The sequence below is a fragment of the Megascapheus bottae genome, chromosome 26 (genome assembly GCF_031878675.1).
Source record: "Megascapheus bottae isolate mThoBot1 chromosome 26, mThoBot2.hap1, whole genome shotgun sequence".
Taxonomy (NCBI): Eukaryota; Metazoa; Chordata; class Mammalia; order Rodentia; family Geomyidae; genus Megascapheus; species Megascapheus bottae.
This window is the reverse complement of record NC_143534.1, coordinates 6,848,850-6,876,136: the sequence shown is the minus strand read 5'-3', so window position 1 is coordinate 6,876,136 and position 27,287 is coordinate 6,848,850. Positions and strand designations below refer to the sequence as shown.

The 27,287-nt window shown below is 39.8% G+C and overlaps 1 long non-coding RNA gene across 1 annotated transcript; it reads left to right on the top strand.

Annotated features, from left to right (window-relative positions):
• Positions 1–534: 534 nt before the first annotated feature.
• LOC150045896 (uncharacterized) lies at positions 535–24,421 on the top strand. Its single transcript, XR_016532746.1, has 4 exons — positions 535–622; positions 22,421–22,514; positions 23,601–23,748; positions 24,266–24,421. It is a non-coding gene; the product is annotated as an uncharacterized LOC150045896 (long non-coding RNA).
• Positions 24,422–27,287: the final 2,866 nt, after the last annotated feature.

Sequence of the window (27,287 nt, the reverse complement as noted above, 5' to 3'; positions counted from 1 at the left end):
CATGCCTGTCTGTGTCATTGCACTTCTAATGGGAAACAACTGTGGGAAACAAACTGACCCTTTGATGGGGAAAGGCCCTTAGGAAGGATTCTACATGGCAAACAAGTAGTTTACTCTTTGAGCCATGCCTCCAGTCTTTTTGTCTTTTCTTTTGTAATTTATTTTTTCCTGAAAGAGTTTGCACTAACTTTGCTGAGGTTGACCTTGAACCTCAATCCTCCTGTTTTTGCCTCCTAAGTACCAGGGGTTATAGGCATATACTATCATCTTTATTCAGGTAATTTCCAGTCCCTTCTTTACAATTCACTCTCCTGCTTTGTTTTCTCTTCCCTTCTTAGTTCTTGCCATCACATACAACACCACGGGCTCGTTCCTCTGACCTCTGTTTGTCTCCTGCATCAGAGGGCTTGCTCCATGAGCAAGTTAATTTTGGCAGGAAATGTTCTATGTACTTAGAGGTCTGGGATCAGAACTCTGTGCAACCCTGTCACCATGGAAACTTCCTGGCTCGGTGCGCAGTCTCTTTAGGCAGAGGAACGCTTGGGGTTGAGGTGAATGTGAACTGGAGCCAACAAAAAGCTCAGCTGGAAGCACGAACCAAGTGGTAGAGTTCCAGCCTTGAGTAAGTAAGGCAAGTAAGCATGAAACCCAGAGTTCAAGCCCCAGTACCACTAAAAAAAAAAAACAGAAGGAGAGAAGAGGAGAGGAGATGTGATGGGAGATGAGGGGAGGGAAGAACGGGTGGGGAAGGGAGGGGAGAGACAGAGTATTTCTGAAAAGGGTATTTTCAGCTCCCAAATACAAATAGTGAATCCTTGCCAACTTAGTGGAATTAAACAGATTTTCATACTTAACCTGCCATGGGAACTAATTACAAAAACTAAGTTACAAAAGCAAGAACGAAGAGGAGAAGTCAGAGAGAACACAGTTAAAATATTCAATAGGTATCTTATGAAATTAAGAAAGGGTTGAGGTGAGAGGGATGAGGGAGAATGATGAAAGGGGGAATTGATCTAGATGTAGTGTATACTAAATTGATTTGTTGAATGTAAATAATGATAGTGAAAATATAATGTTTTATTGAAAGATTTTATTAACACTGACTTTTACATCATATTTCAAATGTCATGTTTAACAAACAAGTGTCCAAGAAGGGAATCTCTATATGCAATCACTGGCATATAATTTAGAACATAATTAAAATTAAGCTGAGAGCCTGTATACCATAGATACATATCCATCTATATAATATAACATTATATCTATAGAGTACATATCCCATCATAGGTGTCCTTATCATATCCTGGGTTATAATGCTCTGGTTATATGCCCAGGAGTGGTATGGCTGGTAAAAATATAATTTTAAAAGGAGAGAAATAGAATTTCCATGACATAGTAATTTTGTAAACCTGTTACACACTGATACATTAAGTGCTGTAGAAATTGTTTTAAGTCTTTGCAACTTCCTGCCTGTATTTCCCTCATAATTTGACATGCATTTAAAATACATGCTCAGTGTAGACAAAGCTTCTAATAACTGCATCTCTACCTAAGATTATAATCTTGAAATTTTGTATTGTGACGGGATGAAATCAAAATAGTTGAGCTTCAAAAGAGAGAAAGGAAAGCCAAAGAGGAGCCATTTAGTGTTGTTGAGCTTATATTCTTGAGAAACAACTCGTCTTTTCCATTTTCCGTTGAAATGCAGCCCTCTGAGATTCTTCTGGTGTTTGAAAAGTCAAATTTTCTTACTAAATTGTGCTGAAATTGACTGCTTCCACCCAAAGAGAAGAGGGGTGGAGGAAGAGAAAGAGAATGTAATCATTGGATGGCACAGAATAGTCTATCAATATGGAAATTACCAATTATAATATTTCTCCCTTGGGTAAATGAAATATGCAAAAGAACAATGGCATAGTGCAATTGAGTTTGTGTAAAACCCGGGTACTATTACCAAGCTATTTTATCACAGTTGCGCCTTTTCTCAGTTCATAATGAAGGCATAGGACTAAGTTTAAAATGGATTACCAAATTCTCTTAAAGTTCAGTTTTCAACATAAAATGCCATTGGGAAGTACCTCAATGTTCTGGCAACCAAGGACATAAATCTTTTTAAATGTCTGTGTAAACCTAACTGAGCAGTCTGCTTTTGTTGTTTCACTATACTGTTCTTATTTATGCTGGAGAATCCCTGCCCCCCATTATTTTTTTTAGCATTAAGTAGTTGTAATGGATGTTTTATGTTAAGATGTCCATATATTCACGCAATGCCTCGGAGCCAGACTCACCCGCTCCATCATTCTCCCTCACCTCCGTCTTCCAGAAGCTTCCTTGTTCCATTTTCACACATGTACATAAACTACTTTGAATATGTGCATTCTCCTTCGGCATCTCCTTTTTCCCTCCCCTCTTCTGCTACTAACCATATCCTGTTCAGGACCTGTTTTACATTGCTGGCATTCTTTGGTTTTTGTTTTAAGGTATATACCCATAACTCAAAGAGGGTTTTCTGTAACATTTCATACATGACAATACAGTATTTTAATAGATTGAACTCTCGCTTACTCTCACTTTCCTCCTCATCATTATACCCTATGAGTCAACAATCTTCCAATGGATTTCACATGCTTGTCTTCTTTCACAGATGTAATATATTTCACTGTTGTTTATCCTCTCTCCCTGCCCCATCCCCTTTAACAGTTCCACAATTACAATGGTATTTCTGTGTTTATGTGACCTTTGTCCTGAATCTAGCTTACTCCACTTCACATGATATCCCCAGCACATGGCATTCTTTCATTCTGTCCTTATTCTTTATTCTTTCATTATTTATTTTTCTTTTCTGTTGTGTATAGGTACCACATTTTTTGATCCCTTCACCAGTGTAGGTCATCTGAGTTGTTTCCATGAATAGTGATGGCAGTGAACAAAAACGTGCAAGTTTCTCTATTGATTCCTGACTTACCTTCTTTGGATCAATGACTTACATTCTTGGGGTCTGGTGATCATTCTATTTTTAGTTTATTTTTTTGAGAATGTCCACATAGAATTCCTTAAAGTGATCGTGCTAGTACATATTCCTATGTTAGTACACACACACACACACACACACACACACACACACACAAATATTGGATGGTGGGAGAATAATTATATATATATATATATTATTGTTCAGATTCTTGATAATACCATTTAGGTAAAGTGCATTTAAAAAAAATCCCAAAGATGGGCCAGGAGTTTGGCCTAGTGGTTAAAGTGCTTGCCTAGCATGCATGAAGACCCGGGTTCGATTCCTTGGTACCACATACATAGAAAAAAGCCGGAAGTGGTGCTGAGGCTCAAGTGGTAGAGCTCTAGCCTTGAGAAAGTCCAAGGACAGTGCTCAGGCCCTGAGCTCAAGTCCAGGACTGGCAAAAAAAAAAAATCCCAAAGTTGTTTCATCTTGCATCTCCTATATGGCCAGGCATTAACTCTCTAGTAGGGGTCTGGGATAATGCAGGGGGATGGACTGGGGCTTAAAGTGGAGATAGACAGATGGACAGACAGACAGGTAGCTTACAAACATTAAGCTCCATATAATGGAGGGAGGTTTGTTAGTAGCAGCTATGTTAATCCCTTTTGACAACCTTGGAAAATGTACATTTGGGAATTTCTAGTAAAAACCATTTAGAAAAGTCTGAGGCCTCTGGAATAGAGGGTTTCTATGCTCTCACTAGGTGATCAAAATGTCAATGTTGCAGATTTTCTAAGTTTAATTAAGATACTTATGTGGGTGCAGGTGGCTCATATTTGTAATCTGAGCTACTCAGGAAGTTGAGACAACTCGAAGCCAGCCCAGTCAGGAAAGCCTGTGAGACACGAGACACGTATCTCTGATAAACTACCGAAGAGCTGGGGGTGGAGCTGTGTTATAAGTGGTCGAGCTCTAATCTTGAACAAAATCAAAGCTCAGGGACAAGTGCCCAAGTCCTGAGTTCAAGCCCCAACCCTGGCACAAAACCAAACCAAACCAAACCCACTTATACCTTCCCTTTGGCCCAGTGGAGGCACCTTAGTTGAAACCCTCAGAAATCACAACCTCACCTTCAACTTGCATCTCCCACCAAGCCATCTGAGGTGCATAGGAACCATTAGTGTGTGACATGGTGGGGGTGATGGGAGTGACTAACTGTACACACGGGAGAAACTCCAGTCACCTAGGACCTAATTAGCCATCTAGTGCCTACTTTGCCCAGGAGTTACTATAAGATTGTCACTCCCTCAGTTCCAAGTCTTTGCTGCAGTGCAAATGGAGGGACACAGCACAGTTCACTTAATTACCCTGCCATTCTAACTGAATGCTCTTTGACTTGATTTTATCTCCATGAGTGGAAAGCATCAGGAGACGTTCTCATAAACATGGAGTTGCCTCTGACAGCTTCTGGGACGGAGCCCCACGTTGCAAGGGACAGCGTTTTAGAGAACACTAACAATGCTATGGAACAACTTTGGCACCAGAAGTTTCTAGGGCTTAATTATTGTCTTTAAAATTTAAACCAGTCAGACACTAAGCAATACTGAGCAGAGGAAAAAGGGGTGGGGCAGGATGGTACAGCCAACAGAAGTCTTATAGAAGATGTTGACATTAATCTGTCTTCAATGTTTTGTTAAACACATCAACCTAATAAGTCACTGTTCTTTCTCTAGCCAATTTAATCCATTCTTTTTGTGGCCTGCATTTTCCAGAAACAAACAATCCAAAAAACTCTATAAATCTTGGGTATCCTCAACCATTCCATCAGAGGGTGTTATAAGACTTAGTTGTTCCTAAAAAGATAAGAGGTTTTTTTTCCCCCTACATATTCCTTTTGTACATTCTCTCTCCCAAAGATAAAAATTCCAGTCATCTCAGAAAAATGTTTGCTTATGTTTAATTTGATGAACCACCCCTTAATTAATTAAAATAGGCTCTAATTTCAGGGGAACTCTGAGTTCCTAAGACAAAACATATAACACCCTTACACAAGGATCACTTGCTAGTTAATTTAGGAAATAACAATTTAAAAAGTTAATTTAGGGCCAGCAGATCAGAAGTGCAGCATTTTCCCACTTCCTGATTTGCTGTGTTCTCCTTGTATGAAGGAAGCCCCAGAGCACTCTCTTTATACAATCTGAAGTGTGTCTCCCCTCAATAGCCCCCCACACTGGATTTGAAATGTGAAATTATGTTGCATTAAGGAAATCTGGATAATGCCCCCTCAGAGTTTTATTATTTTTTAATGTACCAAGAAGTGGATGCCTCTTCATTCTCTCCTGAAGCTCAGTTGCTTGGTTAGCAGCTTGGGCCTGAGGCAAAAATATTCAGAAAGCCAGCCGCTAATATCTTGAAGTGAACAGCCCTGAATTTCAAATATGCCTAGAAAGTGTGCGATCTACTCCTCTCAGACACGTAAGTAAAGATGGGTAGCCGCTGGCGTTTGGAAATGGAGCGCTCCATGAAGGCCGTGGTTTGCCTCCCTTCCCGGGGCCCTTTGACTCTCACAGTATCACACAAGGAGTAATTGCCCAGGTGAGACTAGCCCTGTGATCTTCCCTTCCTTGGGGAAATACTCCCTGACTTACCCAGGAGGCTCTAAGCCCCTCCTTCATCTTTTGTTATCACTTTGGCCCAGTGGAAGCTCTTGAAGAAGAGCAAGTTCTAAAGCTCATGGGAGATAGCTTTTGCTTTCTACAGCCACCCATGGCATGCAGTAGATGTTCAACAAACCCTGGCTTACCTTAGTCTGTAACAAAGCACCAGACACTGAGTGGCTTTATAAACAGGACACAGTCAGATCCCATGTTGTTGTTGTTGTGTTCTCCATGACAATTGGCTCGAGAGCTGGGGGGCTTCTTTTACAAGGATGCTCATGCCAGTCCTGGAGACCCTTCTCTGGAAGACCTGCAACTACCCTGCCCACTAAAATCCATCCCGTGGTGGTGGGGAAGCTTTTATTTTTCTTTTATTGTGAGGGTGGTGTACAAAGGGGTGTCGTTACATATATTTCTTGTCCACCATCGTCACGCCTTCCAGCTTTTTCTCCCACTTTCCTTTCTCCCCATATTCCTCCCTCATTCTCAAGACATGGTCTTGTGAGTATGGCTGTTACTGAGGCTCCCGCATTGCGCTTTGACTCACCATTTTGTTGTTCCCATTTCAATAAATCAGTGGAATTTCTCTAGTAACCAACTATAGAAATGATCACTGAACTTATAGTCTGGACCTGGAGGATGGGGGGGGCTTTCAAAATGGGAATTTGAGGAAGGACATATTCAGACCAAAAAAACTGACAACAGAATTCTCAACCATGGGAGAGCTTTTTATTCTCGCCCTAATTTCATATGCCATCCTTCTGTGTGTCAATATTCTGGTCTGAAAGAATGTAACTGTCAAAACCTTGCAGATTGTTTTTGAGATATCTTCCTAAGCGGGCAAATGCGTATTGACCCGACTCTATTCTGTTTGCCCAGAAGATAAAATAAGAGATTGAATGTGATTGAAAACAGCCACATCCTGATTCTCCAGCCTTGTTAATAAGACATGAAATGAGTAAAAGGAAATGACAGAAGCCACCGTCTCACAAGAACTGCCGCCAAGGAGGGCTTTGAAAGAGAAGGAACCTCACTAGACACAACGGAACCGTGCTATTTGCCAGGACTCCTTGGCAGACTAAATGTTGTGAGTCACCTTGCCAGTTTGTGTCTCATTGTCATTTTCTTCATCAAGCCTCTACTTCTTGCAGCTCACGTTGTCTCTGGCATGCTCCAGCACTTCTGGCCAGAAACCAGACATTGTCCTCTGAGAGTTTGTCTAAGAGTTAGAAGACTAAACTCCAGAGCTCGAATAGCAGAATATACTGCATTCTATAATCTCTCTCTGACTTGCTTTCCATGGTCTCTCTCCTCCTTCCACCCCCCCGAGTCCTATGGTGTATGTATAGGAGTTGGACAAAATATATGTTTTATGTCCTTGGTATCATTCTTTTAATATCTTTAGTCTATCCTGTTGTTTGTATGGGGAGAAACAAAGAAGCAAAAATTTTGAGAGGGAGTCTTTACTGGACAGCTGAGCTGGCATCTACAGATGGGTTCCCGTCTCAAAGACCTGTAGCCCAGAATTGAGCTTGAACAAAGCTTTTAAAGACAAAAACCAAATGTTTAGGGTAGAGACCAAATCTAACAAAATCAGATCTTACACAGGACTATTCAGGTGCGTTTAGTTCATTTGGGAACTAGGGAACTTTCCATCTAGGGAAGTAGTTCAGGGGTCAGCTTAAACTTTCCATCTGAGGGATATGCCTCAAATTTTCCACATTAGCGAGATACTTAGAAGCGAGGGAATCAAACCACTTAGGGGAAACTGAAGGCCAGCATTCTCCATAGCAAAAGCTCTCCTGTGACTAAACAGCATGACTTATGCAATTCAACAAATGGCCTCTCTCCTCCACCAACATGGCGGAAAGCCCCCTCCACTAGGATGGCAGTGAAGACAAGGCCACGTTACTTAGACCCAGTCTCCTTACTTCACTGTCATGTGCCAAATAATATCATAGTCCTTATATGGACCACAAATTGGACATTCCCCACTGCAAACGGTGAATGCTATGGATTTATCTCACTTTGTTGTGTCACATGCAAACCACTGATTGCAAATCACTGAGTGAGTGGGTATGGACAACAAGAAGCACAGAGACGGATTTGTGAATAGGAAAAGAAGTACATGTTGAAAGTGAATGTCTGGATTGGATACATTAGCTAATGGATTCTTTTATCAAAAAAAAAAAAAAGACCTGCATTTTAGTCTCAAGTGATTCACTGGAGATTAGGGAGGGAGAAGGGTTTCTACATAATAAATTAGATTTTTCAGTCCTAAAACTTAAACCTCTGTGTAATGGAGTTCCAGGTCTGTCTAAAAAGTTCTCTGAGGCGCAGGCAGTACAGATCCTTCACAGAGGGAGAGGGAAATAATGTAAAAGAGGGAATGACTGGAAATGTGTGCTTTTTTTTTACAAACTTTTATAGTTCTATGAGTACACAGATAATCAGCCTTCAAAACTCTTATTGCAATCCCAGAGTTCAATTATAGTATAGCTATATTTCTGGAATGCCCTGAACTGCACCCACACATTATTCTTTGCACACATCTTTAGCTTTAACAGCCATTCATTAGTTCAAGAGCTCTTTGCTTTTAAATTAATTACAGTTTAGTGGGTGTAGAAAAAAGGTATTCACTCTCCACTGCTACTACTTCATTGGAACAATTCTTTTCATCATCATTATTTTTTATTACTATACTGTGACCTTTTGCAAACAAGACAGAAGTTCCTAAGGTCTTATGAGACATTCTCTGAAAGGCTGTTAGCTTCTTTTGCCCTTTGATTTCTTTTTCTGGTATGTAGATCCTTACACTCGAAAAGAGCGAGCAGTTACAAAAGCTACACAGATGCTACTGTCTAGGGGACTCAAAATAAAATCTTCTCTTGATGCCTTTGTTCAGAGCCAGGAGAGCCCACGAAAGGCATCCACAGGGTGTTTATTCCTTGGGCTAGTGGAGAAGAATAGTAAGCCACAGTGAGAGTCTCCTGTGGAGAAAGTCCTTTGGCTGCAATTTGGGGCAGAGAAAGAAGTCAAGATCCTTGCATCTCAGCGCTGCCTAGGTGTAATGGAAAGATGATTATCATCTAATACCAACACGTAGGGTACAGATATACAGCCAAGAGCAAAGCCTGGCCAAACATTGAAGGCTGTGCAAGAAGAGAAAGGAGATCATGGTAGCCAGATTTCTGATCCTCTAGCACAATACCGGGAAGATCAAAGGTTCAAAAGAAAAGGTTGCTACCTTTTAGTCCGTGGCTAGCTGGCCCCAGTGTTTTTGAGCTTGGGGGTGAAACAGTAGATAATGATGTAACAGAAACCATCCAGCTCTTGGCTGGAAGAGGAAGAGGAGTGCTAGAGTCCTCAAATCTCCTTTCAGGAGGTGACCTTCCATGACCAAAGGACCTCTCTAATTAGCCCATTTTTGAATCACCAGAGCTGCAGCAACTGTGTTTAGCCGTGACAGTACAAAAGCCAAGATCTCAATACAAATACTGGAGGGCTTGGATAAGAAAGCCTTTAGTGAATGAGAAGGAAAAAATCACCTAGAATTCCATTCACATAAAAATATATGTGAGGGTTGGGGCTGTGGAGGGATGTGGAGGATGGTGAAAGATGGGCGATATCAACTGAGATGCACTTGTACTTATTAATTGATTTGTCGAATGGTAACCCCTTGGCTTAACTGCTAAACATAATTGGAAAATAAAAGTATCTAAAAGAAGTCCATGCTTGGATAATATCAAATATACAAAGGTACATTTGATCTGCAAGCTGGAGAGCTGACCCTGTGATGGAATGGTTTCTGATTCACCTCTAGTTCCCAAGGAAATGCTAAGAGTTCTAATCCAACCCATCCCTCCCCGGCTTGCTGCCAGGACACAGGCAATGATTCAACCTCTTTGTGACTAAGTACTTTCAACAAACCCCACTCACTCAAATACTAGAATATTTAACCTGCTTTCTGAGACAAGGAATGTGGCTGTGATGGTCTTTGCTATCATACACACATTTATTGCTTTGTTGTTGTTTTGTTTTGTTTTGGTTTTTGGCTGGTTCTGGGCCTTGAACTCTGAACCTGGGTGCTACCCCTAAGCTACTTTTGCTCAAGGCCAGCACTCTACTACTTGAGCTACAGCACCACTTGTAGCTTTTTTGTTCTGTGATTGAGATAAGAGTCTCATGGACTTTCCTGCCCATCTGGCTTTGAACTGTGATCCTCAGACCTCAGAATCCTGAATAGCTAGGATTATAGGCATGAGCCACCAGTACACAGCTCTGCTTGTTTTGTGGCAAAATGTTGGAATGACTTTTCATCTGCTTCTCTGTCAGTCTGTCTGTCTACTTAACCTATCATCTTTTGCCAAGGGCCAGAGTTCCAAATTGTTCTACATTGTGCTGAAATCTTCTACTACAGTGTGGAGCCTTACAGTAACAAAGATTTCTTATAATAGCATTTCCTCAGGGTTTCTCTAAAAGTTGATTTTAGTGAGTGACAGAAAACCATGCAACTTGCCCATTAAGTGTGTAAGTCACTCTCATCTCCATGCTTTCTTTCAGTGTTAGATTGACCCTTCCTTCATTTTAATGTTTTCTTCCCACTACTTTCAATTCTTCCAATAAGGAGCATTCTGGAAAGACCAGCTTCAAGGCTGGAACTCACAAACTTCTAAAAGGTTTCAGACCATATGAGACACAGAGGGGAGAGGTGTGTTGTTTACTGACTGGAAATAGTCAGTGCTAAAATATAAGACAACCCTGAACTTGAACTCTGTTGATGGTTCTTTCCTCATTGTGAGGATCTGCTGACGTAAATGGAAAATGTCCCCCGAAAATGCCTGTGGGAACATACACACCCTATTTTGCATGGGCTTCTAGGAGATGATGCAATTCCTGGAACCTATCCAGAGATTCAGTATCCTTTAAGTCTAGCTGTACCACTCTGAACATTTACAATAAGGCAGAGGACGAGGTTCTGTGCTTGTTTGACTTATTCCCACCCTCACCCCAGCACAGCTCCTCCTCTATTCTGGTAGCACCGGTGCTGAGATCAAATGTGTTTTAAACGTGTTCTTGTTTTTGGAGCAATAGGTCCCATCAACATCTGGGAGTGGGTTTCCAAAAGCATGTGAGTACTGCACAAACATATTTACGACATCAGTTCATCCCTTTCCACTCTCGATTATGGCTCCTTCCAAATGTTTCTTCCTTAAAACCTAATGATTTGATGGTTCCAAATCTGTTCTCTTTGAAGCAACCAATATGACTGCAGAGCACACCTGTTCTGGAAGAGCGTGTGGTAGTGAATTAATTTTCTGACTAGCGGAAGGGATTCCACCTACAGTGTTTGCTCACGCGGCAGGTGGCTTTTATTGGATCCATAGCATTACTTCTTACAGTTACTGTACATTCAGTAGTACTTTTTATCCCATGGATAACGAAATCAAAGTTCAAATGATGCAAGTAATTAAGAAACAAATGAGACATTCCATCTCTGGACTCCCACCCTAGGACTCCATGTCGATATTGGACAGATCCACTTCCCCGAGTTACTCCACTTATAACTTGTACACTGTTGCCTGCCACTGGCTCTCGTTTAATTACACTAATGAGTGACTGGAGAGGGAAGGTGTTGGCTGGTGAATCCATCTGCGTTACTCTAACGTGGATCTGAGGCTCATTGACAGTCAGCTAAGGCAGCCTTCAATTTCTTCTCCTCTGCCAGAGGTTTTAGGGGGATAAACTTCACAGCCATGAATATTTGAAGCTTTGCGTAAATATAATTCAAACCACCTCTCAAAGCAAGTCATGGAAAAGCCATGCTAGTTCTAACTTCAAAGACACAGAAATACTAAGTCTATCCTTAGAAGGGCCTACCAGTTTATCTGGAAGCCATCAATAGATCTTTGGGTGCTGTTAGCCAGCAGTGTAAAAACAATCTTAATTTGGCTCTATTATTGGCTGACAAAAGTGGATGAAAATGAGATAGTTTTAGTCTTAATTCCAAAAGTATGCTTACCCATATGTAGTAGTCATTTCTCATTAGTAATTTAAAATGTATATTCATCGAGCTATTTCTCAATATGACCCTAGACAGGACCTTGAGGGAGTAACTGACTTCCACAGGGTGACAGTAATATGTGGATTGAGATTGTGTTGGTTAATGATAATGAAGAACAATAATTATTCTCAAGGGAACTTTTAAATAGCCTTCACTAATCACAAGCTTACAAAATTAACATGTAAATAAATACCTGTTGCAAGGCAGTATCAAGTGGAATAAGATCTGACCCAGCAAATGTATTAGTTAAGTGTTCACCACTGTCAGAGAATGTAATTAGATCAAATAACAGAGCAATAGCATGAATTCATGGTAGTGTCCAATTGCTGGTATTTAGAAGAAAGGTAAAGGCAATCTTTCTTTGTAGCTGTCTGGTCTTTACTTGATGCAGCCACAGGACATTGCAGGAGTGTGTTTAGTACAAGAGAATGAGAACTCTAACATTAGATGAAACTTTACACAATTGCCAGCACACACACACACACACACACACACACACACACACACACACACACACACACCAACTGATAACATGGGTTCTATGGGTTTTATGGGAGTCCATGTCCTTGCAGAGATAAATGGTTAAGAGAGAATAGCAATTATTTGACTCAGTTACAAAAATTACCTCCTCCTAGGGGAACTGCTTTATATACAGTATGATCCAACCGAGAAATGAAAGGATTAGAGTTCCATCAGATAATTGATAAAATTGTCTGAACTTCAGCATCATTCAAAAAGATCTTTTAAATCTTCACAGGTATATAAATCTATTCAGACAGGCTTACCCCAACAAAGTATTACCTTGTGATGGTCCATTGACTGTATAGGACATCTCAGTACTTGACTGAGAATACTATTAAAGGTACTCATGGAATGTCACCACAGGCCCTTCTAACAATTGACCAATCACTATTTTCAAGGTTGGCTGGTTTAGCAGGCAGTATATTTCTCATGTACTAAAGTAAATATTAGTCAACCACTTTCCTGCCACACTTTCAATTTTCCAATGGCTTTCAATGTATACAGAGAGATTGTTAACTCTGGTCAGGAGGGCACTCTCAGCATCATTGCATATAACTTTCTGTTTATTTTGCTCCAGCTAATCTGTTTTTCACTGAATGTATCAAGCTCCACAGGCTCTTTGCATTATATTTATTATGATTATTCTCTGTCTGGAATACCACCTAAGCATCTTTTACATAATTAATGCCTTAGCATCCCAAATGTATATCCCTAAATCTTACATCTTAGATCTAAGGACACTTTTCCAGAAGTGGGTTTAAGAAGTCTTTTTTCACATTCAGCAAAACTAGATTATAAAGATTCCTGTTCCACCGAAACACAAGTCAATGAAGTTGTTTACTGTTAAGCCGAAACCAGTGTCTGTCTCAAAATTCAGGGAGTAAATTATTTGGGAAGTATGAGCCTGGTTCAATTTGTCCCACAGATGTTTTGTAATGTTTAGATGGCTGTGCTCATTACCAAAATGTCAAGAATTTCTTTTTCTTCATGTTCAAGAGCGTATCCTTGTGGTGGATCTGCCGAAGACCCAGGGAACAGTGCCAGGCATGGCATTTGATGTTGTACTCAGTTCATGTTGAATGACACAATACTTATGAGATACAGGAGTCAAGGCAGGCCAGGTTTCATAGCAGAGCCACAGCTGCTGGGCAGGAACAGCCAGCGATGGTTATTGTTGCCGTTATTGGCAATAAACATTTCTCCTGTGCCTTAAGTGTACAGTTCTATCCAATAAACAAAATTAAAGTCAAACTAATAATGCCTTCTAGGGAGTGAAATTGCTCACCACTTGACATTGTAGATTGTAACATATGAAGGATTCCCATAATAAGAATCACTTTAAGGGCATCTAGCTTATGAAACGGAGCATTAATTTGTATTGTTTATAAGATCACCTGGGTTAAAGGGAGACAAATTACAGTGGCACATGGATAACTCCTTATCTACCTTGACTGTAGTTGACACTGGAGAGGCACATAGAAGTTCACTTCTTTTCATGGAAGAAACTGAAATTATTTCTGAGTTTTCATGCTTATTTCATTTACTTCTATCTAAGAAGTGACAAAATAAAAGTAATACTCTCATTAAATATGCTGGTAATAGGCAAGCCAAAAGTCTTGTCTTCGAATCAAATCTCTTAGGCTGTCAACCATTAGAACCTCAATTTTTGTACCTTTGCAAGTAGTATTTTTTGAGCTGGACACAGAGATAGGAGGACTGAAATCGATGGCTAGTCTTGGTGAAAACATGAATCCGTGTGCAAAAACAAACTGAAGTAGGGCTGGAATGTAGTTCTGTGGCACAGCACTTGCCTAGCAAGTGCAACGCCCTAGGTTGATCCCCAGTACCAAAAAAAAAAAAAAGACAAAAAATACAGTTAAAAAAACAAACTGAAGTAAAGAGGTTGTGGAACATGATTTAAGTCAGAAAGTGCCTGCCTAACATTTATGAGGTCCTGAGTTCAGGCTCCAGTACTGGAAAAAAAAACAACTATAGTGTTTTTTCATGTAATGTGACTAGAAGGTGTAATTTGTAAATATTCCATCAATATTGTGATTACCAAAATTATTTCTAGGGGCTCCCAGCCCATGACTCTTTTTACCTTATGCAACAGAGACTTAGACTGAATTATACTTTATGTTTCGTCTTGGAGAGAAGGAAAAAAGCAGTGGATTTTATGTTTCAGAAAAATTTCCCTAATACTCTAGGAGCTCAAGAGAAGTGCAGAATTATAGATGAAGATTATTCTGGAGTGTGTGTGTGTGTGTGTGTGTGTGTGTGTGTGTGTGTAAGAGAGAGAGAAATACAGAAACAGATAGCTTAGGAAGAAGGGAAGACCATCACTTGATGATATTTAAAAGTTGATAGATAACTTGAGAGTGATTGGATGAGAAAAGAAGAAGAAGAATTAGAGACTATTGTATTAGATACATTGTATTCATAACCTGACTCCTGGAGTTAAAACTGTATAAATGCTTAATAACAATAAATACATATTTTCAAAGGAAAATAATGAAAATTTCTGTGGTGTCTTGTTCAGCCTTGAGTAACATTCACAGCTTGATCTGTGAACTCTACCAATAAACGCTCTTAGGATCTGGGTAAGGGGAGTCAAGAGGCAAGAATGAGGATTAGTAATTCACTTAACATAATGCCCTGTGTTTTTTCATGTATAAAATAAGCTCTACAATCTATTCAGCTCCAAACTTTCATGCTGTAGTGGTTTTGTAATTAGAAAAACAGCTACACAATTGACCCCGATCTATAATTCTGACTCTTGTGAAAGCCATACATATGTTAGGACATACTCAAATCTAAGTACAGAAAAATCTTCCTACAGTGGTTTAATTGATTAGGACATTCATTCTGAACGTGAACTGAAGTCCAGACAGGCTATTTCCAGAATGTTTCAGAAGCTTATCAATGTGGTAATGGCCAGAGTTCACCCCATCTTTTTCAGCTGCCTCCTTGCACAATGGCTTAGGTTTCTTGGCTCGCACACTCATACCCTCATATTTTGAGTTGTCTTCCCAGACTTTATGTGTAGATGTGATGTTTCTGTCCATCAAGACAGCATTCCCTGAGCTACTCAATTAAGTAGTGTAATTTTTCTCAGCTGATTCACAAACTCTCATCTTACTTTCCCTCATTGGTTGGGAAATAGTCACACACCCATATACTAGCTGCAAGGGAGGCAGGAAAATTTGGGAAGTGTCTTCAGCACTTGTGGGAAGAAGGATCTGGGCTCTACTAGCAGAAGCCAGGATCTGGGTACTCACAGAACTAAGGTAGCTAGCCTAAAGAATTGTCACAAGATGGGAACTAAAAGCTAGATCTCCTTCCCTAAGGAGGTAATTATATATTCTGTCCAGCTTCTAGCTAAAAGTACATCTCTCATTCATTCTGTGAAAACAAGACTTTTGGCATGCCTGTAACCACCAGATTCATCTTTTCTTCACAGCCAACTCTAAGCCCACAAACATGGGCAAGTTTCAGTCTTTATCCAGAATGATGTTGATGAATCTCAAATTCTAATACATTTAATGGAATTAACAGCCAGGGATTTATTATTTTGTGATTCTGAAAGTCAGAGGCCTAACATGGCCTGTAATCAGCTTGATGTCAAAGCTGAAGTCACAGTTTCAATGGGTGTTGTGTTCTCTCTATAGGCTTCAGAGAACAATATGTTCTTTATTTTTTCCAGTTTCCTGAGGCATCCATTGGCCACATCACACAGACGATGGAGCCCTATTCCTATTTTTATTGGCCACATACCTGCCTATCTTTCTCCACTCCCTCCCTCACCACCCACAGCACCCCAATGGCTGGGAAGTATTGTGGAGTAGCCTGCCAATGAAATAATGAAATACAATGTTTTTAAATTTTTCTCTAAAACATAGATTCTGGATTTTCAGTAAATTCTTTTAGGACTCTTAAGTTTTCACTCCTGAAAGAGATGAGATTTTTTTTCAGAGATACACCACTTCCTATTAAAGGATATTCCCTTTGTGATTAGTAGTTGTTGATTGTGTCCTAGAAAACATAAAAGGGGACACTTGTACCACAAGGAAACTTGTCCTGACTCTCATATGTGGTCATCATTAATGTCATCATCACTATCATTTTTTTTGTCATTTTGGCTTAATTCAATTCTTTATTCTTTTTTTTCCCCTGAAGTGTTAAGTGTGTTCAAGTGAATTTTCCCGGAAGCACCATTTTATCTCATGACTTCCAGGAAAGAAACAGACCTATGTGACTAAAAGTAAATCTGGGATCTGCTTCCTCCTCTGTGACAATTCTAATTATTTGTTTAAAGTCTTGTGGCGTGTGAAGGACAACGTGCTTTCTGTAGGCACTGTAGAACCTTAAACCTTTGAGACTTAGAGGCTATTTTTATATGCCAGTAGCTGTAATCAACTTGTAGGAATTACTTAAGCTAACAAGTGTTCATCCATCCAAATAGAAATGTAAACAGAACTTGAATTCATCATTCTGTTAATGGTTCTTTCCTGGCACATTCATCAGCCTCCATTTCATCTTTTGCCCTAATAAATACATACACTGTATTGTTTTATGACCTTTCTTTGCAGTGCTAATAGAGGAAAGGGAGTTATTATAGCTCCCATTACACAGAGACATAATGGAATGAAGGATTTTCTTGAGAGCACATTTTCCTATCATCAAGTAGGTCTTGCTGGATTAATGCCAGTTCTTTCTTTCTCGGATCAAACCTTCCCTCCCACACACACCCTAGAAAACTCGGGTTTTTTTGTATTCAGAATGAATCCCATAGTTCTATGATGTGCCTTGAACTGGAAATCTAACTTCCTCTTTCAAATGGGACCCCTCAATGTCCACAAAAGAGCAGCAATCGGCTAGTTGAGGTCTTCTGCCTGCCCTGCTTATTAAACAACATGGAGACTAAAGGACATTAGCTCTACTTGAGCAAGAATCTACATAATCAGCCAGGCACCAGTGGCTCACACTTGTAATCCTAGCTACTCAGGACGCTGAGATCTGAGGATCACAGTTCAAAGCCAGCTGGGGGACTAAAGTCTGTGAGACTCATCTCTAATTAACTACCAGAAAACCAGAAGTGGATCAAATGGTAGAGTGCTAGCCTTGAGTTGAAGAGCCCAGGGACAGCACCTAGAGTTCAACCCCTATGACCAACAACAACAACAACAAAAAGACTCTACAGAATCCTACACCCATAGATATTTGTCCATGGGTGACATCCACCAAGAAGCACAAGAAGGTTTAGTTTAATACTTGATTTAATGCTTTTATTTTTCTTTCTCTCTGAAATCCAGTGTTTTTGAAAGTGTGAAGCAATGATTGCATTCATTTGCTTGCACTCCTGCGGTAAACTACCACAAACTAGACAGTCTAAGCCACAGAAAGCAATCCGGAATGCATTGGCTTCTCTTGTGGCTTCTCTCCCTGGTCTACCTTTTCTCTGAGTCTTCAGTAGCTCTTCCCTTTGGGTATGTCTGATTCCTAATCTTCTTTTCTCCCAAAGACAGGTTGGATTAGGTGCTGTTGGGATAATCTCACTTTAACTTTGTTACCCTGTCTGCGAGCTGGATGTCAGCTAGTGGCTGCTGCCTTGTAATCCTAGCTGGTCAGAAGGATTGTAGTTGGTCTGGTGTGAGACAAACATCGTTGAGACCCTTTCTTAATTAATAGCAGGGCATTGTGGGGTGAACCTGTCATCCCAGATGTGCAGGAGGCTGAGATCATGAGGGTTATGGTTCTACGCTACCCTGGCCAAGAAAGTACACAAGGTTCTATCTCAACAGAAAATGCTGGGCAAGTGGGCTTGTGTCTGTTAACCCAGTGGTAACAGGAAGCATAAAATAAGAGCAGCTCACTGACTGGGAACATGCCTGAATAGGAAGGAGACCCTATTTAAAAATTAACCACTGAAATAAACAAGCAGGGGCATGGTTCAGCAGTAGAGCACTTGACAACAAGAGCAATTCCCTGAGTTCAAATCCAGGTACTATCAGAAAGGAGCAATAAAACAAAAAAAGAAAATCCCTGTTTCAAAATACAGTCATATTTAGAGCTGGGATGTAGCTCAGTGGCAAAAACACTTGTCTAGCAAATGCAATGTCCTGGGTAATCCTCAGTATGAAAAAAAACACAGTAAAAAAAAGACAATCAAACAAAAATACATAGTCAGATTCTGTGGCACCAGGGGTTAATATTCTAACTATGTGGATTCTGGAGTGGGTAAAAACCAGCCCATAATAGTGGTTTTAGTACTCATTTACACAAATAATCGCACAGTTTGAGGATATTGTTAATGGAAACATGGACTTCTTGTAGCATCACTAGATGAAGAGATACTTCTATTCTGCCCACAAAGTGAGAATCTATGGTTGTCACACTCTTAAAAATAAAAATAGCTTTAAAAGGTATCATTCAATGTGGAGTTTTAAACTTCCCAGTGAGATCACACAGGAAATGTATTAGGTTTTCATAGCCAGAGTTTCAGAGTAGCAGAGTTTGGGGATTTATAGTTTTCTTTTCAATGGATTTAGTTATCAGCACTTGTCCATAGTTCTAGAAAATAAAAATAGAACATTTCAGAAATAAGCAGTGTAGGAATTGTGCATTGAAATAGGCTCTGAAATGTGTCCCTGTCCCTCCCTACCTTGATTGGGTCCTGACAGCCCTGTCCCAGGCACATTAACCCGGTAGTAGCCGCCTCTCTGCTAGACATCAGAGCACTATAGAAAACGGTAAGACAGTGCTTGCCTTCCAGCAATCCTTATCTTAATAATGACCCCAGGTACAAAGAAATAATGTGGACAACTCATATAAGCTAAAGAGAAACCCTAACATATTTCTCTTTAAATTAAAAGGTAAAAGGTCTTCATTTAATAAGGAAAGCAAAACAATTGTATGCAGAGGTTAAGATTCACTGTTGAAACAAGTCTTTGAACTGTGAAATTGTGAAGAAGGAAAAAAAAAAGCAGAGATTTGGCTTGGTTTTTGTCTCCCAGGCTTACTTTGAATCTTAATTCTGAGATCTCAGCTTCCTGAGTAGCTAAGATTTTAGACATGGACCTCTGGCACCTGGTCTGGGTGCTTTTTCTTACATGGCAGCTCCCAGCCTATAATAATTGTTAAATGTCATCAATGCAGAGGAAATGAGAAGAAAGAGACTGATACTGGGTTTTACTCTTGTACTCAAGACAGGATATGATCTTGATAGGATCTTCAAACACAGGAGTGTTACGATAATTGAGAGATAAAACAGACTTCTACTAAGTAGATCTGAGCAGGCTACATTAATGCAAAAGGAGAGAATAAGACAGATAATACGGTTCATATACCTCTTGAGCACAGAAAATCGTTCAATATCTGATCGTATTGTGTATCAGATTTCTCTACCAATCATTCAGGTCTATTTGTTGAGGGATTTATTTTTCTTACCCTTACAGAAAAAAAACAGGTAGTGATTTTTAAACGGTGAGTTGAAGAAATGCTTCGAAAATTAACGTTAGTAGCTAGTTGGCTAAATTACTGCTATCTAACAAAATAAAAAATATGGTTTGATGTGTAGACTAGAGTCACCATCTTGGATATTACCACATGTCTCCCATACAGCAGCCATCCAACATATATCTATTGGACTATCTTACTGATTTCTATTTTAGTTTAACCAGTAATAAAGAATTCAAGGGCAACTTGCTCTCAATCAATAATGGGAACAAAATTCCAGTTCATTGCTGTTTCTCTCCTCACCTTCTTCATGTGGCAGAGCACTAGCCATAATCCACAGTAGCCCTTTCTTCCCCAGGAAACACATCCCAACTAATTCTGGAAGCCTACTCACACTGTACACAGGGTAGGAAATAAGACAAGGGAAGTCTGAGTGTAAATTTAGTTCCTGGTATTTTTCTCTGAGATGATCTGTCTGTTCTATTTTTAAATATTCAGATCTTCTGGCTAACACCTAAGAGGAGTAGGTTTGAACTAAAGGAGGTGGGGGGGAGAGAGGGAAGCTTCAGTGAAACAGAAAAATAATTTATCTACTAATGGTCCCAGTTTTTTTTCTCCTCCTCCACACACTTACAATTGTTCAGTGACCACTTTTCTCACAGGGAAAGATTTTTCTGTCTTTTTAAGGGAATGACAAACACTGTGTATGAGAGAGAGAGGTGGGGGGGGAAGGCATTTGTGTCCTTACCACAAAATAACACCACTGTAGATCATGCTGGCTGAAGGCTCAACGTCTTATAAACACAACACACTGCATTACTCCGCACTGAGTTATTAGGTTTCACTGTGGAGAGAAGCAGACTCTGAGTGTATTAATGATTCAGGCCTGCCTTAGCAGAACATAATGTATACTAATCAGACGGAACCAGGGTACAAGAGCACTTTAAATGCATTTGTCCAGTTAATAGTGGGACTTAATCTGATATTTCATTGGGTCACTGACCTTTTCATTGTAACATACAGAAGAAAATGTGTGGCTGACACTCTGATGAATCAACAGACTTCCTGGTTACCAAGCAACGTGCTACATACCTCTGCATAATTCTGCTGATATTTCCTCTCCTACCAGCTGCTGGATGAACTGATGTGTAGCTCAGTGTGTGCACATGTGCACGTGTGTATGTGTGTCTGTGCATTCATGTGTATGCGGGTATGTGTGCATTTGCGAGGAAACACAGACACGGAATAGTTCATTTAGGTTGCTTTTATCAAAACAGGTATTAAAGCAATAAACTCCCATAATAAACAGCCATGTCAGAGTTAATACTCAATAAACAATATCATTTACAAGCAATTAGGGACCTAAACCTCCAAATAAGACAGCCCAATAGAATGAGAACATCTACTCTAACAGTGCTTAAGTAAGATATGTGGCTTGTTAAAATTGTCATAATTCTCCTCTAAAAAAACAATTAACAGTTTGGTGTATTTGGGTTTGCCAAGCACAGAGTGTTTTGACCAAACTCAAAGAGCCACTTTGTAGCTTTACATAATGGATGGTCGTCTGCCCAGAAAGCAGAGCTAAAGAGTGACATTCTCTTCCAGTTGGTGGACCAACTTGAGACTTGAGAGTCCGTTGAATACAAGACGAGTCACATAGGCATGTTTTGTCATGGTTTTCAAAAGCCAACTGTTATTCTATTTTGTAATGCTTTTGTATTCTTGCCAACTTTGTAGTTTGGTGACCAAAAACAAAACTAAAATCTCTGTCTTCTAGGTCTTTCATTAAGTTGTGGTAAGTGATTATATTTTATTTATTATTTTTTGTTGTTCACGGGGCTTGAACTTGGGCCTGAGCACTGTCCCTCAGCTATTTCGCTCAGTCTCCACCACTTTGAGCCACAGCTCCACTTCTGTTTTTTAGGTGGTTAATTAGAGATAAAAGTCGCACAGGTTTTCCTGCCTGTGCTGGCTTCAAATTGTGATTCTCAGATCTCAGCCTCCTAAATAGCTAGGATTATAAGCATCAGTTACCAAAGCCCAGCGTCTTGTATTTTATAACCATAAGTGTAGACTTTTTTCTCTATAGCTGCAGGGTCTTCACTGCCTCTTCTTAAGACTGTTGAATTCCGTTGGCCATTGGTGTTTTTGTTTACCCATTGCATATTTTAAATTATGCTTGTAAATAACACATGTTTCCCACATGTACAATGTGATGAGAAACTGGACAGAGACATGTATTTCTTTCTTCAGGGACTTCCCACCTAAGCCAGATTTATCCTTAAACAATTATTTATCCTGTGGAGTTATTTTGCATTTTCTCCTAAAACAAGGCTGAAATGAATGAACAGGTCAGTATCACGTTTTTGATTCTCATATATTAAAAAATAATAGTTCGTTAAAATTAAGAGTAGAAAGAAATGTGTAGAGAGAATGGAAAGTTTAACGTATGGTTAAGTTTGGAAATGTCAAGTAGAACATCAGATTTAAAATTTAACTTGTCTTTCGCCTATTCTCACTAGCTTTAGGCATTTTTTTTCCAAATGTGACTCTAGGTAATTATTAATTTTCTTCGTTTTGTGACTACCTTTTTCAAAGTAGCTAAATATTTGGGCATGGGAACATAAATATAATCCTATTTATGAATGTAAGTGACCTCAGTGGACATACGTTTACATATTTTATGCACTCCTTGAGCATTTCCATACATGAACATTTCATGCATGTCCCTCACCATTATTTTCTGCTCTGCTTCATCCTGAGAAGATTCTCCAGAACTCTGAGAAAGTGCTGCAGCCTACACGCCCTTCTTCAAGCAGCAGCCTTTGAAGGCTCCCATATTTTTGGGATGGATTCCACGGTAAGAATGTGTTCCTTGGGCAGCAGGCAAATGGCAAGGAGACTTTGATGAAGCTGCAGTCAGTAATTATCCACCCCGGGCCTTTCTGGATGTTCATTGATGAACCAGATGGGAGAGCAAGCCAGAAAAAGATGCTTCTCCTTGACTGAGTCCATGCTAAACTGACGGAATTGGATTGGCTCAATACAGGAGAAGCTAGGTCTTAGAAGACAGGGTAACGTTGAGGGGATGCCTCAGGTCCTTAGTTTCTCTGAAGGCTTTGCTAGATCAGATCCTCTCTTCAGAAAATGCAAGGTGGAGTTATTCAGTTCCTGTTTGTGTTCCATCCTAGGTTTTCTTTCCTTAGAGCTAGTTTAGTCACAGCAGTGCTGAATTCTCATTTGGGTGAACAGAAAGATTCATGGAAGCGAGAAGCACAGTAAATATTGACTGTTGCAATGTGGAGGTCAATACTTACCTCAAGGGATGATAAATCCTGAAGTTCCCTAAAACATAAAAGTCAATATTTTGAGGATGGTGTCGGATGCATCCTAAATGCGCTGGCCGGAAGTAACTGAAATTGTTTCTCCACTGAGTCACATCTACCACTTACGTGAATATTTTACAGAGTAGAGAGATTGAGAAGGCGGGGAAATAGCATGGCTACTTTTGTTTTATTCTTGAAAAGAACGAAGCTTTGCTCTCCATCTTGCACACATCTGTGATAATTATTTTGAAAATCTTTTTTTTAATTATTGGGTTGTTACTTTCCCCATCTATATGACAAAGGTGGAAGTTGTTACAGGCCATCAGCCAATTAATTTTCAATTAATTAATCAATCAATGTTTCAATTACTGCGCACTGGGGAAATGGGGAAGCTTATCCATGGGGCTCCTAGAGCTCAGGCTGCCAAAGCCAGCTTTATTCACACAAGTAATGACACACATTTACTCATTGATTTTTCCACCCACTTCCTTTCAATGCAACTTTCCTTCCTCTGATTAATTATTAAGCTGTGGAATAAAAAGCAATATCAGACAGGGTTGTTAAAAAGAAAACTGCCCTGCTTGTTCATGAATTGAATATTGTCATTCTTTTTGAGACAGCGATGCAAGAGATTTTGGAAGACCTCAGCAGGTGGCATGTTGCTCTGCCCACAATCTTCAGAGGGACCCAGGACCACAGACAAGTGCTGCAATCGACACAAGCCATGGATGGTTCTGCTCCCCCCAGCTCTGGTCCTGAGTGGAGGAGGTATCTGGTTCCCCACATTGTCCTACAAATAAGAGAAGCAGCATCTTCCTCCCTTTACTGACTTCCTGCAAGGTCTTTGATCCTCATAGTTCAAACCCCATAGTAAACCCCACTCTGTGACCAAATCATAGGTAGTTGAAATGATTGTGACCTTTTTGCTTTTTGAGAACAGAAATTGATGGAAGACGAGAGCTCTACACACCCTTGTAGGGAGACTGCGAAAGACCGCTAGTCAGAGAGGAACAGGGAGAGCTATGCCAAGAAATACTTCTGGAAACTTCATTTGGTAATGGCAGACGCAGATTGCACGTTGATCAGGCCTTATTCTGGTATTTAACGTGGTCTATTAAGCAAGTTTGTCAGACTAGAGGACAGAGTCAGAGGAAATAATTTCTCCAAAGTAAGAAAACTAGTTAAGGAGCTAAGATTCGAGCCTAGGTTACCAGCTAACCTAGTTATCCTAATTGATAACACTTTCCTTCATTCTATTCCTCCTTGACTTCTCTTTGTGGGGCAGGCTCATCTTTAATATGAATCATACTGGCAAGGACATGAGGACCCCCACCCCCTCTTCAGATTCGAATCTACCCTGCAACCTTCTCTTACTAAGTTGGAGTACCCTGGCATTGTCCTGCAGGGAGAATTTTAGAGCCAAGCCAGGGCTCTGGTATTCCACCAGGAAATTCTGTAACAGAATCCAGTGGCATGTTGGATTCTGGATGCTCTTGGTATAGAGATGCAAGAATGTGGAGGCAGTAGTGAGTCAATAAATGGACTGATTCAACATACAAAAGAATCATTAAATATTTTGCTTCTGTATTTGTGAGAATGCCAATTCAATTGTTGTAGAAGAAAAGTCTCTGCTCTAGTGGTAGAGTGGTAGCCTTGAGGAAAAAACCCAAAGACAGTGCTCAGGCCCTGAGTTTAAGCCACAGGACTGGCAAAAAAGTATCTGTTAAAAAAAGTAAGTACACCAAGATGGGTGGGGGTTGTGGGGGGGGGAGGGAAATGGGTACCAAGACATGTGAAAGGGTATCAATGTATGTGAATTAATGCACCTTCTATCTGGCAAATATCATGTAACCCTTTTACTAATTACCATAAAAAATTTTTTTAAAAAAAGTAAGTACCTGTTAAGACTTAGATCTAGCCTATTCCCTTTGTCTTCTATATCAGGACTTATATGTATTGATGAAGTGTTGTTAGGAACCATTGTTTTATGAATATAATGAAAACAGAGATCAAAGCTAAAAGTCCACAAGTGGATCCATGTATAAAGAAAATGTGGTATATGTGGTATATACAAATGTGATATATAACAACAAGCCTGGAACATTAACCATCCATAAAAAGGACAGAAATCCTGTTAAATACTATAAAAAGGATGAAATTTGGGGGACTTTGTGTTAGAAACCATTATAACTATACACCAGTCACCAAAGGTCAAATACTATGTAAATCTACTAGTCTGAGGCACCAAAAGTAGCCATATGCACAGAGATAGGAAGTAGAATGGTGGTAACAAGAAGGTAGAGGAGGCGAGAGTAGGGTTATAATTTCCAATAAACAAATAATGGCTAAATAAATTATTTTATTTAAATGTCTTTAAAATAAATAATCATTTTCACCTGTACAAGGTAAAAAGGTTCTGGAGATCCATTTGACAATAATGTGAATGGACTACTGAATTATATCCTTAAAACAGGTTAATATAAGCTGGGAGTGGTGGCTCAGCCTGTAATTCTACTGACTGATAAGCTGAGATCATCAAGATTATGGTTCAAGACCAGCCAGGGAAAAAAGTAGTCTGGAAAATCTCAGGTCAACCAATGGAAAACTTGGGTTAGTCAATGTTGCCTGACGCTCAGCTACATAGGGAGATGAGGAGGAAAATCACAGGAGGATCATAGTCCAGATTGGCTCTAGCATAAGCATGAGACCCTGTTCAGACAAGAGCCCCAAAGGGTTGGAGATGTAGCTCACGTAGTAGAGCACCTGCCTAGCAAGTAAGTAGCCCCAAGTTCAAACCCCTCTAATCATCAAAAGAGGGAAGCAAAATGGGTGATGATGATAAACTACATTATTTTCATAAAAGTTTTCACTACATTTTACATACCAAATTCAGTCCTCCTTATGAAAAGAAAATACTATTAAAATACCAAGCAAAGGGAAAAGAGCACATAGAAAGAGAAGAAAGTCAGTTCATACAGAAATAGACTTGTATAAAATCAAGCTCTCTGGGTTCTCAATTCTTCCCAGATAAAAGGATAAAATGATGAGAACGTGAGTTCATTTTCTCTATACTCACAAGAACACACACCTTGTGGGAAGACTTAGAGTGGACACATATGGCTGAGTGTAAATGGGCCAGTGGAAACCTGCTGCACAGTTCACCCCCTATCCACTGTCATTCTCATGATCATCTGTACACAGATGGGGAAATTGAGGCTCAGTGAGAGATCACTTGCTACTCCACTGGTGACTCTGCCCTAAGTTATTCACCACAATTATATACTGCACCATTAGCTGCCTCTTGAAAAGCTAATTCTGATTAATCTGAGTCAATGCGCATGCCCATTTATTCAACAGCTTCAAGGCACTCTATCCAGCTATCAGCCTGTGTTCATTTCTCAACCTGATTAACAAAGATAAGAGACCTCATCCAACACCTCAAAGAAGTAAAGATATGCCCAGCTTTCTGACATATCCTAGGGCTGATTGATCCCTAACAGTCTTGTATTAATGAATAATATTCCAAAGCAATGGTTGAAAAGTGCTCTGAATACTTTAAGGCACAACAAATTTACCTGTTTACCTTCCCTAGAACATACCTTTCCCTCTTTGATGAAGGCAAGGTTAACCTTTGTTTTTAATGTATTTTTTCCAGTAGTAAGGTTTAAACCCAGGGCCTTCTGCTTGCTTTACAACTTGAGTTACCATTCCAGCCCTTTTGCTTTTCATTTGTTTTATAGATAGGGTCTCTTGTTTTTGCCCTACCTGTAAAATAGATGGAATTACAGGAGTATGCTACCACACTCAGCTTTCCATGGGTCTTCTGAGTCTTCCCATCCTCTTACTACTTTCTCTACTTACCTCTTTCTCTACTACCACTTCCTTATTACTACCTCGTAAATGGTACTGCTTCCATGACTAATCTATAGGCTTATTTCCCAGCGATCTATTTCCTATTTTATTTCCTATCTATCTGTCTATCTATTTATCATCTATCTATATTTCTTGTGTATCACCTGTCTCCCCCTCTCTAAAGGAGCTCAATGAGGTACTCTCCACACTCATGTTTTTGCGAGCATGATTCCTAATAAGCAAAAAATGGAAGTCAACTCTATTGATGACTGAATGGATAAAAATATGGGCATATTTCCATATAATGGAAAAATTATTCAGCCTTAAAAATTAGGAATTCTTGTTATATATCCCATGATAGAACCTTGAGGACATCATACAAGGTAAAATAAATTCAACAGAAAAGACAAATAGTTCATGATTTCCTCTGTATGGGGGACGCAAAATCAAATGTG